Here is a 15,354-nt window from a genome sequence, read left to right as displayed (position 1 = left end):
CTGGCTCTTCCTGGCACCCCTGTGGTGGTGGGTACCGAGGTAATAATTGGGGGTTAGCGCTAACTGATTTTGGGGCTAAGCGCCGGCTTAGTAATGGATTCTGTATACAAGACGGCTTCCACTACTAAGCCTGAAAATTCAATTATAAAAAATACAACACATTGAAAAAATTTTTTTATTTAAAAAATCACTCCTCCAAAGCCCTCATTAACCCTTTTATTGACATTTTGAAAACGCTTTTCATCGTCGCAATCCACTGAATCTGATGTAGTCCTTTGCATTCACGTATCTAAAATGAGAAGAAGAAAAAAAGTTAGCACATTTTTAGCGCTCTCCCCTGGAGTGTTTCTACACAGGGAGCCTCCAATTGTTGATGTCTGCCTACTGTATCCTGTATATACAGTCATCTATAGAAAGCTGTATATACAGGATATCATACAAAGACTTAACCCAGAACTGCTCAGCAGCAGCATGGGTTAACTCTTTCCATGCTGGACTCCTGTATAGTGTACATGGGTACACTATGCACCCCTGTATACTATAAAGCCGTCGGAGGCAAGTAGTGATGCTCTGCACCCTGTATATGTATATGCTATACATCACTCCTTACCTCCTTACATTCTGTGGACCGGGCACTCTGCGTCTGACCCATGGAGTGGTACCCTGAAGGCAGTAAAAAAAATTGCCACAGGGTACAAAAAATGACTGTTTCCACACACCAGCAAAGACGCAAGAAAAACTGACAAAACGCAGAAAAAAGCTGTGACAGTTTTTCTGGCATTTTTGCTGGTGGACAAAAAACCTCAATGGAATCCTGGCCTCAAAGCAATAGAACAAAATACCTGTGTCCACTTTTCCTGTGAGGTGCAGTTCAGGTGTACAAATAGAACTGTGTGGAGATTTAGAACTTTGCACAAAATGTATCATGTGCCTTGCACAAGTATGGTAAGTTTGGTACAATTGCACCAAATTTAGACCAACCAAAACGATTTACAAAAAACTTCAACTTACACCAACATTGAAAAATGTCCCCCTATGTATATGTGTGATTGTGTGTATGTAGCTGAGCTGAGTGTGTGTGTTTGTATGTAGCAGAGTTGAGTGTGTGAGTGTGTATACGCAGCAGAGCTGACTGTGTGATTGTGTATATGCAGCAGAGCTGAGTGTGTGATTGTGTATATGCAGCAGAGCTGAGTGTGTGAATATGTATGCAGCAGTGCTGAGTGTGTGAATGTGTATTCAGCAGAGCTGAGTGTGTGACTGTGTGCATACAGCAGAGCTGAGTGTGTGATCAGGTGTATGTATGTCAGGATCTGGACTGGTATGCGGGGAGGACACTGGTAGTGGATCCTCTGTGCCAGAGAGGCGATGGCGTGGGCCATACCAGGGGAACGGAATCTAAGGGGTTACTGGTTTTCCCCAGAGCCCGCCGCAAAGCGGGATGGACTTGCTGCGGCAGGTAACCCCCAGGTTGTTTCACCCTGTAGCGACTCTACCCCTCTGGTGGAGACTGGCGCCCGACACAAGGACAAGGCAAAGGCAAGGTCAGACGTAGCAGAAGGTCAGGGCAGGTGACAACGGTTCGTAGTCAGGGGCAACAGCAAGGGTCTGGATACACAGGCAAAGGGCTCACAAAAACACTTTCACTGGCACAAAGGCAACAAGATCCGGCAAGGACAGGAAGGGGAAGTGGGTTTTTATAGGAATGGGAGTGATTACACTTGATTGGACCAGGCACCAATTAGTGGTACACTGGCCCTTTAAATTTCAGAGAGCCGGCGCACGCCCTAGAGAGCGGGGCCGCGCGCGCCGGGACGGAACAGTAGGAGGACGGGGCAGGTGAGAGGATTGGGATGCGACCCGCGTGCGGGCACGTCCCACCACGCGGATCGCATCCCCGCCGGGGATACTAGAGCAGCGCTCCCGGTCAGTGGGTCTGACCGGGGCGCTGCACACAGAAGAACGCCGCGAGCGCTCCGGGGAGAAACAGGGACCCGGAGCGCTCGGAGTAAAGTAACCCCCCCCCCCTTTGGTCTCCCCCTCCTTTTGGAGCCCAGGAATCTGCAGACGAGTTCTTTGTCAAGAATGTTTGCCTCAGGTTCCCAGAACCTCTCTTCTGGACCCCAATTCTCCCAATCAATTAAAAAAAATCTTTTACCTTGGACGACCTTGGAGACGAGGATCTCTTTGACAGGGAAGACATCAGAGGAGCCATAAACAGGAGCAGGAACAGTGACCTTGGGGGAATAATGGTTAAGTATGAGAGGTTTAAGAAGAGAAACATGGAAAGAGTTGGGAATACGAAGAGAAAGGGGAAGATGAAGTTGGTAGGAGACAGGATTGATTTGTTTATGATTTTAAAAGGTCCAAGAAAACGAGGACCTAGCTTGTAGCTAGGCACACGGAAACGAATGTACCTAGCTGAAAGCCACACTTTGTCCCCAGGAGGAGGTCTTCTCTTTTTATCGGCATGTTTCTTCATTCGAGATGAGGCCAGCTAAAGAGAATTACGAGTCTCATTCCGGATGGAGGAAAAATCTTGAGTCAATTCATCCACAGCAGGAACTCCAGAGGAAGAGGGAATAGGGAGGGGGGAATCGGGTGACGGCTGTACACCACAAAAAATGGGGACTTGGAAGAAGACTCAGAATCTTTAAAATTGTATGAAAATTCGGCCCAGGGCAAAAGGTCCACCCAGTCATCTTGACGGGAGACAAAATGACACAAGTAGTCACTGAATATTTAATTTACTCTTTCCACTTGACCGTTGGATTGAGGGTGGTAAGCAGAAGAGAAATTTAATTTGATTTTTAATTGACTACATAGCACTCTCCAAAATTTGGAAACAAATTGCACGCCTGTGTCAGATACGATGTGCGTGGGAAGCCCATGGAGGCGAAAAATATGAAGAATTTTTTTTTTGCCAATTGAGGCGCAGTAGGCAGTCCTGGCAGAGGGACAAAATGAGCCATTTTAGAAAAACGGTCATCGACCACCCAAATGACTGTATTGCCGTGAGACGATGGAAGGTCAGTATTGAAGTCCATGGCTATATGGGACCATGGCTGTTCAGGACAGACAGAGGAAGAAGAAGACCTGCAGGTTTCTGGCGTGGGGTTTTGTCACGGGCACAAACAGTACAAGCCCGGACGAAATCAGTCACGTCCTTCTCCAGGGAAGACCACCAATAGTGTCTGGAAATTAACTGCACAGACTTCTTGACACCAGCATGTCCGGCCAGATGAGAGGACTGACCCCATTTAAGGATTTTGAGCCGAAGGCGTGGAGGCACGAAGGTCTTTCCAGGAGAAATTTGCACAAGGGTGGTAGGAGCAGAGGAGATAAGGCACTCAGGAGGAATAATGTGCTGAGGAAGAGTTTCAGATTCGGAGACATCGGTGGAACGTGATAGAGCATCAGCCCTGACATTTTTGTTGGCAGGACGAAAATGTATTACAAAATTGAAGCGGGCAAAAAACAACGACCATCTAGCTTGGCATGGATTCAATCGTTGTGCAGATTGAAGATAGGACAAGTTTTTATGGTCCGTATAGATGATGATGGGGTAAACGGATCCTTCCAAGAGATGTCTCCACTCCTCAAGTGCCAACTTGATGGCCTAGAGTTCTCAGTCGCCAATCGAGTAATTTTTCTCTGCAGGAGAAAGGGTTTTGGAGAAAAAAACGCAGGTGAGGGTCTTTCCAGATGTTTTTTTTTTTATTAAGATTGCACCAGCATTGAACAGATGAGGCATCCACTTCGAGGATAAAGGGCTTCAATGGATCAGGCCTGGACAGTACAGGAGCAGAGGCTAAGGCAGCTTTGAGGTGGTTAAAGGCTTCCTCCGCCTGCGGCGGCCAGGGTTTCAGATTAGCATTTTTCTTGGTTAATGCAACAACAGGAGCAACGATGGTGGAGAAGTGGGGAATAAATTGATGGTAATAATTTGCAAATCCGAGAAAGCGTTGGATAGCTTGTAGACCAGTGGGGCGTGGCCAATCTAAAACCGCAGATAGCTTGTCAGGGTCCATTTGAAGGCCCTGACCGGACACTATGTATCCCAGGAAGGGTAGACTGCTGCACTCAAAGAGACATTTTTCAATTTTGGCATAAAGATGGTTTTTGCATAGACGCTGGAGCACTTGACGGACATGGAGGCGGTGTTCCTCTAGGTTGGAGGAAAAAATGAGGATATCATCAAGATATACTACCACACAGGAATACAGCATGTCCTGAAAAATCTAATTTACAAAGTGAAAGACTGCAGGGACGTTGCAAAGTCCAAAGGGCATGACAAGATACTCAAAGTGTCCGTCTATCTCTAGTATTGAACGCGGTTTCCCATTCGTCACCTTCTCTAATACGGATGAGATTATAGGCACCCCTAAGATCGAGTTTGGTAAAGATTTTTGCTCCCCGCAGGCGATCAAATAGTTCTGAGATGAGAGACAAAGGATAACGGTTCTTTACAATAATTTTGTTAAGACCGCGGTAATCAATGCAAGGCCGTAGGGATCCATCTTTTTTAGCAACGAAAAAGAAGCCTGCTCCTGCAGGAGATGAAGATTTTCTGATAAAACCCTTTTTAAGGTTTTCTTGTATATATTCAGACATGGCCTGCGTTTCTGGAGTGGATAGAGGGAAAATTCTGCCATGGGGTGGAGTAGTGCCAGGAAGCAAGTCAATGGGACAGTCAAAGGGTCTGTGTGGTGGTAGGGCCTCTGCTTGCTTTTTACAGAACACATCAGAGAAGTCCTGGTAGGCCTTAGGTACGCCTGGCAGAGGTGTAGTGATGCAAACTTGACAAATGAGTAGAGACTTCAGACATCGCTTGTGACAGGAAGGACCCCAACTTTTAATGTCCCCAGACAACCAATCTAGGGTATGTGTGTGGCGCTGCAGCCACGGCAGGCCAAGTAAGACTTCCGAGGTACAGTTAGGAAGTACAAAAAATTCTATGTCCTCGTGATGGAGGACACCAACACCCATGCGCAAGGGTTGAGTGCGATAGCGCACGGTACAGTCCAGATTTTGACCATTCATGGAGGAAATGTAGAATGGTTTGAGGAGACAGGTCACAGGGATATTAAATTTATTGATCAATGAAGCTTCAATGAAATTTCCCGTTGAACCAGAGTCCAGAAAGGCCTCAGCAGAGAAGGAAGACTTAGTGGGCAAGGAAATCCGTACTGGTATATTCAGACGTGGAGAGGAAGAGTTCACACCTAGTAACGCCTCTCACACATTCACTAGGTGCGTGCGTTTCCCTGACGCGGAGGACGAAGAGGACAGTCCCTTAAGAAATGTTCAGAGCTCGCACAGTACAGGCACAAATTCTCGTTCCTACGGCGAGTCCTCTCTTGTTGGGTCAGGCGAGACCGGTCGACTTGCATGGCCTCCTCGGCGGAAGGCACAAAAACAGGTTGCAATGGTTGCTGAAAGAGAGGCGCCAGGCGCGGATTACGCCTGGTGCGAACAAGATCCTTTTCCTGGCGAAGCTCCTGGCGTCTTTCAATGGGTAGCCAAGTGGATGAGTTCAGTCAGGGAGGAGGGTATCTCTCGTGCGACCAGACAATCCTTGATGTAGCTGGATAAACCTTTCTTGAAGGTCGCACAGAGAGCCTCATTATTCCAGGCCAACTCAGAGCAGTGTGCGGAACTGTACGGCATATTCGCCCACTGTAGAGTCTCCTTGGATGAGGTTTAGCAAGGCTGTTTCAGCGGAAGATGCACGGGCAGGTTCCTCAAAGACACTGCGTATTTCGGTGAAGAAGGACTGAATGGTAGCAGTGGCAGGATCGTTGCGGTCCCAAAGCGGTGTGGCCCAGGACAAGGCCTTTCCAGATAGCAGACTGACCACAAATGCCACCTTAGACCGTTCTGTGGGAAACTGGTCCGACATGATCTCCAGGTGCAGCGAACACTGGGTCAGGAACCTACGGCACAGCTTAGAATCCCCATCAAACTTGTCAGGTAGAGACAGGCGGACTCTGGACATGGAAGCGGTAGCTCGCTGTCGAGGAGATGCTGGAGCTGGCGGAGGAGATGGTTGCTGCTCTGGAGGCAGAAGCTGCTGAAACATGGCAGTCAACTGAGACAGCTGTTGTCCTTGTTGGGCAATCTGCTGGGATTGCTGGGCGATCACGGTGGTGAGGTCAGCAAGACCTGGCAGCGGCACCTCAGTGGGATCCATGGCCGGATCTACTGTCAGGATCCGGACTGGTATGCGAGGAGGACACTGGTAGTGGATCCTCTGTGCCAGAGAGGCGATGACGTGGGCCAATTAGTGGTGCACTGGGCCTTTAAATTTCAGAGAGCCGGCGCACGCGCGCCCTAGAGAGGGGGCAGCGCGCGTCGGGATGGAACAGTAGGAGGATGGGGCAGGTGAGAGGATTGGGATGCGACCCGCGGGCGGGCGGGCGCGTCCCGCCACGCGGATCGCATCCTCGCCGGGGATAATAGAGCAGCGCTCCCGGTCAGCGGATCTGACCGAGGCGCTGCACACAGAAGAACTCCACGAGCGCTCCGGGGAGGAACAGGGACCCAGAGCGCTCGGCGGAACTATGTACCAGAGCTGAGTGTGTGATCAGGTGTATGTAGCAAAGTTGAGTGTGTGCGTGGACATGCTTACACATAATCACACATTCTGCTCTGCTCCATACCCATGTTGCACACTGATTTCTACTACCAGGGTGCCTCCAGCTTTTGCAAAACTGCAACTCCCAGCATGCCAAGTTTTGCAACACTTGTAGGCATTCTGGTTGGTAGACACTGATATAGAGGTAAGGGGACAGATTGTTCAGCAAAATTACATATTTTTTAACCCCTTAAGGACCGAGCCCTTTTTCACCTTAAGGACCAGAGCATTTTTTGAACATCTGACCACTATCACTTTAAACATTAATAACTCTAGAATGCTTTTAGTTATCATTCTGATTCCGAGATTGTTTTTTCGTGACATATTCTACTTTAACTTAGTGGTAAAATTTTATGGTAACTTGCATCCTTTCTTGGTAAAAAAAAATCCCAAAATTTGATGAAAAAAATGAAAATTTTGCATTTTTCTAACTTTGAAGCTCTCTGCTAGTAAGGAAAATGGATATTCAAAATAAAAAATGTTTGGGTTCACATATACAATATGTCTACTTTATGTTTGCATCATAAAATTTATGAGTTTTTACTTTTGGAAGACACCAGAGGGCTTCAAAGTTCAGCAGCAATTTTGACATTTTTCACAAAATTTTCAAACTCACAATTTTTTACGGACCAGTTCAAGTTTGAAGTGGATTTGAAGGGTCTTCATATTAGAAATACCCCATAAATGACCCCATTATAAAAACTGCACCCCCCAAAGTATTCAAAATGACATTAAGTCAGCGTTTTAACCCTTTAGGTGTTTCACAGGAATAGCAGCAAAGTGAAGGAGAAAATTCACAATCTTCATTTTTTACACTCGCATGTTCTTGTAGACCCAATTTTTTAATTTTTGCAAGGGGTAAAAAGGAGAAAATTTTTACTTGTATTTGAAACCCAATTTCTCTCGAGTAAATACATACCTCATATGTCTATGTAAAGTGTTCGGCGGGTGCAGTAGAGGGCTCAGAAGGGAAGGAGCGACAAATGGTTTTTGGGGGGCATGTCACCTTTAGGAAGCCCCTATGGTGCCAGGACAGCAAAAAAAAACACATGGCATACCATTTTGGAAACTAGACCCCTCAGGGAACGTAACAAGGGGTAAAGTGAACCTTAATACCCTACAGGTGATTCACGACTTTTGCTTATGTAAAAAAAAATTTTTTTTTACCTAAAATGCTTGGTTTCCCAAAAATGTTACATTTTTAAAAAGGGTAATAGCAGAAAATACCCCCCAAAATTTGAAACCCAATTTCTCCCGATTCAGAAAACACCCCATATGGGGGTGAAAATTGCTCTGCTGGCGCACTACAGGTCTCAGAAGAGAAGGAGTCACATTTGGCTTTTTGAAAGCAAATTTTGCTCTGGGGGCATGCCGCATTTAGGAAGCCCCTATGGTGCCAGAACAGCAACAAAAAAAACACATGGCATACCATTTTGGAAACTAGACCCCTCGGGGAACGTAACAAGGGGTAATGTGAACCTTAATACCCTACAGGTGTTTCACGACTTTTGGATATGTAAAAAAAAATATTTTTTTTTACCTAATATGCTTGGTCTCCCAAAATTTTTACATTTTTAAAAAGGGTAATAGCAGAAAATACCCCCCAAAATTTTAAGCCCAATTTCTCCTGATTCAGAAAACACCCCATATGGGGGTGAAAAGTGCTCTGCTGGCGCACTACAGGTCTCAGAAGAGAAGGAGTCACATTTGGCTTTTTGAAAGCAAATTTTGCTCTGGGGGCATGCCGCATTTAGGAAGCCCCTATGGTGCCAGAACAGCAAAAAAAAAACACATGGCATACCATTTTGGAAACTAGACCCCTCGGGGAACGTAACAAGGGGTAATGTGAACCTTAATACTCTACAGGTGTTTCACGACTTTTGCATATGTGAAAAAAAAATTATTTATTTTTACCTAAAATGCTTGGTTTCCCCAATTTTTTACATTTTTAAAAAGGGTAATAGCAGAAAACACCCCCCAAAATTTGAAGCCCAATTTCTCCCGATTCAGAAAACACCCCATATGGGGGTGAAAAGGGCTCTGCTGGCGCACTACAGGTCTCAGAAGAGAAGGAGTCACATTTGGCTTTTTGAAAGCAAATTTTGCTCTGGGGGCATGCCGCATTTAGGAAGCCCCTATGGTGCCAGGACAGCAAAAAAAAAAAAACACATGGCATACCATTTTGGAAACTAGACCCCTCGGGGAACGTAACAAGGGGTCAAGTGAACCTTTATACCCCACAGGTGTTTTATGACTTTTGTATATGTAAAAAAAAAAATTATTTTTTTGCCTAAAATGCTTGTTTTCCCAAAAATTTTACATTTTTAAAAAAGGGTAATAGCTGAAAATACCCCCCAAAATTTGTAACACAATTTCTCCCGAGTACGGCGATACCCCATATGTGGCCCTAAACTGTTGCCTTGAAATACGACAGGGCTTCAAAGTGAGAGCGCCATGCGCATTTGAGGCCTAAATTAGGGACTTGCATAGGGGTGGACATAGGGGTATTCTACGCCAGTGATTCCCAAACAGGGTGCCTCCAGCTGTTGTAAAACTCCCAGCATGCCTAGACAGTCAGTGGCTATCTGGCAATACTGGGAGTAGTTGTTTTGCAACAGCTGGAGACTCCGTTCTGGAAACAGTGGCGTACCAGACATTTTTCATTTTTATTGGGGAGGGGAGGGGGGTTGTATAGGGGTATGTGTATATGTAGTGTTTTTTACTTTTTATTTTATTTTGTGTTAGTGTAGTGTAGTGTTTTTAGGGTACAGTCGCACGGACGGGGGTTCACAGTAGTTTTTCGCTGGCAGCTTGAGCTGTGGCAGAAAATTTGCCGCAGCTCAAACTTGCAGCCGGATACTTACTGTAATCCTCCGCCCATGTGAGTGTACCCTGTACGTTCACATTGGGGGGGGGGGGGGGGGGAACATCCAGCTGTTGCAAAACTACAACTCCCAGCATGTACGGTCTATCAGTGCATGCTGGGAGTTGTAGTTTTGCAACCGCTGGAGGCTCTGTTTTGGAAACAGTGGCGTACCAGACGTTTTTCATTTTTATTGGGGGGGGGGGGCTGTGTAGGGGTATGTGTATATGTAGTGTTTTTTTTACTTTTTATTTTATTTTTTGTTAATGTAGTGTTTGTAGGGTACAGTCACACGGGCGGGGGTTCACAGTAGTTTCTCGCTGGCAGTTTGAGCTGCGGCAGAACATTTGACGCAGCTCAAACTTGCAGCCGGATACTTACTGTAATCCTCCGCCCATGTGAGTGTACCCTGTACGTTCACATTGGGGGGGGAGAAACATCCAGCTGTTGCAAAACTACAACTCCCAGCATGTACGGTCTATCAGTGCATGCTGGGAGTTGTAGTTTTGCAACAGCTGGAGACACACAGGTTGTGAAACACCGAGTTTGGTAACAAACTCAGTGTTTTGCAACCAGTGTGCCTTCAGCTGTTGCAAAAGCTACAACCCCCAGCATGTACGGACAGCGGAAGGGCATGCTGGGTCTTGTAGTAATGCAACAGCCGGAGGCATACTACTTTGGCTGGGGATGCTGGGGATTGTAGTTATGCAACAGCTGGAGACACACTGGTTTGCTACTTAACTCAGTGTGCCTTCAGCTGTTGCAAAACTACAACTCTCAGCAGTCACCGACAGCCAACGGGCATGCTGGGAGTTGTAGTTATGCAACCACCAGATGCACCACTACAACTCCCAGCATGCACTTTAGCTGATTGTGCAAGCTGGGAGTTGTAGTTATACAACAGCTGAAGGTACACTTTTCCATAGAAAAATGTGCCTCCAGCTGTTGCAAAACTACAATTCCCAGCATGCCCATAAGGGCATGCTGGGAGTTGTGGTGGTCTGCCTCCTGCTGTTGCATAACTACAGCTACCAGCATGCCCTTTTTGCATGCTGGGAGCTGTTGCTAAGCAACAGCAGGAGGCTGTCACTCACCTCCTGCTGCTGCTCAACGATGCCGCCGCACAGGTCAGTCCCTCGCCACCGCCGTCGCTCCTGGGGCCCCGATCCCAACAGGGACGCCGGGGATCGGGGTCCCCAGCACCCGGGGTCGTCTTCCCGCACCCGCTCACGTCCTCCTGAAGAGGGGCGGAGCGGGTTGCGGGAGTGACACCCGCAGCAGGCGCTCTGATTGGTCGGCCGGTAATCCTGCCGACGAATCAGGGCGATCGTGAGGTGGCACCAGTGCCACCTGACCCCTGCTGGCAATGGCTGTTCGGGGCCGTCTCTGACGGCCCCGATCAGCCAGTAATTCCGGGTCATCGGGTCACTGGAGACCCGATTGACCCGGAATCCGCCGCAGATCGCTGGACTGAATTGTCCAGCGATCTGCGGCAATTGCCGACATGGGGGGACATAATGACCCCCCTGGGCGATATGCCGGGATGCCTGCTGAACGATTTCAGCAGGCATCCGGCACCGGCTCCGCTCCAGCTAGCGGCGGGGGCCGGAAATGCTCAGGGCGTATCCATACGCCCTCGGTTCTTAAAGGACAAGTCTCACAGTAAAAAATTGTTCAGCTTTTAGTGCAGAAGGTAAAGTTATATAGGTTTGTAAATCACTTCCATTACCAATGCTGCTTAGAAACAAGCTTTTTCTGCATTCTTCTGTCTGACAGGAAATTCAGCTGTTCCAGGTTTTCATGACTTTCGACCCCCTATTCAGGCTGTTATCAGCAGCATCCCGGGGCCGTGACGTGACAATTACCCAGAAAACCCCTGTGCTGCAGAGAGCTCCCTGTGCTCGGCCTTAGCCCCTCCCATCTGATGAATATTCACACTGTCCTCCCTCTGTTCTGCAGTGATTGGCTGAGCAGCACTGCCTATATGCCGGCTGATTCAGATCATAGTTCTCTCCCCTCTCCTTGCTAATGTTTTTACACTGAGAACGGAGGAGAGGGGGGAGGGGAGGGAGCTGTCACACTGAGCACTGGGGAGAGAGGAGTGCAGGGCAGAGAAGGGGGGGAGGTGATTGTGCCAGTGTAAAGCAGGAGGGGGAGGGAAGGATTTTACAGTGTAAAACTGCAGCTTCTACTCCAGGGTCCCTCTCTCTGAGCACTGAGATTACATTTTGTTTCCTCGTGGCCACCCTGCTGTATAGGGCTATGATTGGAGCTCAGTGTTATGTGACCACCCTGCTGTATAGGGCTATGATTGGAGCTCAGTGTTATGTGGCCACCCTGCTGTATAGGGATATGATTGGAGCTCAGTGTTATGTGACCACCCTGCTGTATAGGGCTATGATTGGAGCTCAGTGTTATGTGGTCACCCTGCTGTATAGGGATATGATTGGAGCTCTGTGTTATGTGGCCACCCTGCTGTATAGGGCTATGATTGGAGCTCAGTGTTATGTGGCCCCCCCTGCTGTATAGGGCTATGATTGGAGCTCAGTGTTATGTGGCCACCCTGCTGTATAGGGCTATGATTGGAGCTCAGTGTTATGTGGCCACCCTGCTGTATAGGGCTATGATTGGAGCTCAGTGTTATGTGGCCACCCTGCTGTATAGGGCTATGATTGGAGCTCAGTGTTATGTGATCACCCTGCTGTATAGGGCTATGATTGGAGCTCAGTGTTATGTGACCACCCTGCTGTATAGGGCTATGATTGGAGCTCTGTGTTATGTGTCCACCCTGCTGTATAGGGCTATGATTGGAGCTCAGTGTTATGTGACCACCCTGCTGTATAGGGCTATGATTGGAGCTCAGTGTTATGTGGCCACCCTGCTGTATAGGGATATGATTGGAGCTCAGTGTTATGTGACCACCCTGCTGTATAGGGCTATGATTGGAGCTCAGTGTTATGTGACCACCCTGCTGTATAGGGCTATGATTGGAGCTCAGTGTTATGTGGCCACCCTGCTGTATAGGGCTATGATTGGAGCTCAGTGTTATGTGGCCCCCCTGCTGTATAGGGCTATGATTGGAGCTCAGTGTTATGTGGCCACCCTGCTGTATAGGGCTATGATTGGAGCTCAGTGTTATGTGGCCACCCTGCTGTATAGGGCTATGATTGGAGCTCAGTGTTATGTGGCCCCCCTGCTGTATAGGGCTATGATTGGAGCTCAGTGTTATGTGGCCACCCTGCTGTATAGGGCTATGATTGGAGCTCAGTGTTATGTGGCCACCCTGCTGTATAGGGATATGATTGGAGCTCAGTGTTATGTGGCCACCCTGCTGTATAGGGATATGATTGGAGCTCAGTGTTATGTGATCACCCTGCTGTATAGGGCTATGATTGGAGCTCAGTGTTATGTGGCCACCCTGCTGTATAGGGATATGATTGGAGCTCTGTGTTATGTGGCCACCCTGCTGTATAGGGCTATGATTGGAGCTCAGTGTTATGTGACCACCCTGCTGTATAGGGCTATGATTGGAGCTCAGTGTTATGTGATCACCCTGCTGTATAGGGCTATGATTGGAGCTCAGTGTTATGTGGTCATCCTGCTGTATAGGGCTATGATTGGAGCTCAGTGTTATGTGGCCACCCTGCTGTATAGGGATATGATTGGAGCTCAGTGTTATGTGGCCACCCTGCTGTATAGGGCTATGATTGGAGCTCAGTGTTATGTGACCACCCTGCTGTATAGGGATATGATTGGAGCTCAGTGTTATGTGGTCTTCCTGCTGTATAGGGCTATGATTGGAGCTCAGTGTTATGTGGCCACCCTGCTGTATAGGGCTATGATTGGAGCTCAGTGTTATGTGATCACCCTGCTGTATAGGGCTATGATTGGAGCTGAGTGTTATGTGACCACCCTGCTGTATAGGGCTATGATTGGAGCTCAGTGTTATGTGGTCATCCTGCTGTATAGGGCTATGATTGGAGCTCTGTGTTATGTGACCACCCTGCTGTATAGGGATATGATTGGAGCTCAGTGTTATGTGGCCACCCTGCTGTATAGGGCTATGATTGGAGCTCAGTGTTATGTGACCACCCTGCTGTATAGGGCTATGATTGGAGCTCAGTGTTATGTGGCCACCCTGCTGTATAGGGCTATGATTGGAGCTCAGTGTTATGTGATCACCCTGCTGTATAGGGATATGATTGGAGCTCAGTGTTATGTGGCCACCCTGCTGTATAGGGATATGATTGGAGCTCAGTGTTATGTGACCACCCTGCTGTATAGGGCTATGATTGGAGCTGAGTGTTATGTGACCACCCTGCTGTATAGGGCTATGATTGGAGCTCAGTGTTATGTGGTCATCCTGCTGTATAGGGCTATGATTGGAGCTCAGTGTTATGTGACCACCCTGCTGTATAGGGATATGATTGGAGCTCAGTGTTATGTGACCACCCTGCTGTATAGGGCTATGATTGGAGCTCAGTGTTATGTGGCCATCCTGCTGTATAGGGCTATGATTGGAGCTCAGTGTTATGTGGCCACCCTGCTGTATAGGGCTATGATTGGAGCTCAGTGTTATGTGGCCACCCTGCTGTATAGGGCTATGATTGGAGCTCAGTGTTATGTGGCCACCCTGCTGTATAGGGATATGATTGGAGCTCAGTGTTATGTGACCACCCTGCTGTATAGGGCTATGATTGGAGCTCAGTGTTATGTGGCCACCCTGCTGTATAGGGCTATGATTGGAGCTCAGTGTTATGTGATCACCCTGCTGTATAGGGCTATGATTGGAGCTCAGTGTTATGTGGCCACCCTGCTGTATAGGGCTATGATTGGAGCTCTGTGTTATGTGGTCATCCTGCTGTATAGGGCTATGATTGGAGCTCTGTGTTATGTGACCACCCTGCTGTATAGGGCTATGATTGGAGCTCAGTGTTATGTGGCCACCCTGCTGTATAGGGCTATGATTGGAGCTCAGTGTTATGTGACCACCCTGCTGTATAGGGCTATGATTGGAGCTCAGTGTTATGTGATCACCCTGCTGTATAGGGATATGATTGGAGCTCAGTGTTATGTGGCCACCCTGCTGTATAGGGCTATGATTGGAGCTCAGTGTTATGTGGCCCCCCTGCTGTATAGGGCTATGATTGGAGCTCAGTGTTATGTGGCCACCCTGCTGTATAGGGCTATGATTGGAGCTCAGTGTTATGTGGCCACCCTGCTGTATAGGGCTATGATTGGAGCTCAGTGTTATGTGGCCACCCTGCTGTATAGGGCTATGATTGGAGCTCAGTGTTATGTGGCCACCCTGCTGTATAGGGCTATGATTGGAGCTCAGTGTTATGTGACCACCCTGCTGTATAGGGCTATGATTGGAGCTCTGTGTTATGTGATCACCCTGCTGTATAGGGCTATGATTGGAGCTCAGTGTTATGTGACCACCCTGCTGTATAGGGCTATGATTGGAGCTCAGTGTTATGTGGTCATCCTGCTGTATAGGGCTATGATTGGAGCTCTGTGTTATGTGACCACCCTGCTGTATAGGGCTATGATTGGAGCTCAGTGTTATGTGGCCACCCTGCTGTATAGGGCTATGATTGGAGCTCAGTGTTATGTGACCACCCTGCTGTATAGGGCTATGATTGGAGCTCAGTGTTATGTGATCACCCTGCTGTATAGGGCTATGATTGGAGCTCAGTGTTATGTGGCCACCCTGCTGTATAGGGCTATGATTGGAGCTCAGTGTTATGTGGCCCCCCTGCTGTATAGGGCTATGATTGGAGCTCAGTGTTATGTGGCCACCCTGCTGTATAGGGCTATGATTGGAGCTCAGTGTTATGTGGCCACCCTGCTG

General features: G+C 48.1%; 1 long non-coding RNA gene across 1 annotated transcript in view; it reads right to left on the bottom strand.

The window, feature by feature from the left end:
• Positions 1-202: 202 nt before the first annotated feature.
• LOC130358505 (uncharacterized) overlaps positions 203-15,354 on the bottom strand; it is a 74,684-nt gene continuing 59,532 nt past the window's right edge. Inside the window, exon 3 of the long non-coding RNA XR_008889545.1 lies at positions 203-289. This is a non-coding gene — a long non-coding RNA (uncharacterized LOC130358505). The remainder of the gene's footprint in view (positions 290-15,354) is intronic.

Source organism: Hyla sarda, chromosome 2 (genome assembly GCF_029499605.1).
Source record: "Hyla sarda isolate aHylSar1 chromosome 2, aHylSar1.hap1, whole genome shotgun sequence".
NCBI classification, from domain to species: Eukaryota; Metazoa; Chordata; class Amphibia; order Anura; family Hylidae; genus Hyla; species Hyla sarda.
The sequence above is the reverse complement of the archived record's forward strand: the minus strand, read 5'-3'. Positions and strand labels throughout refer to the sequence as shown.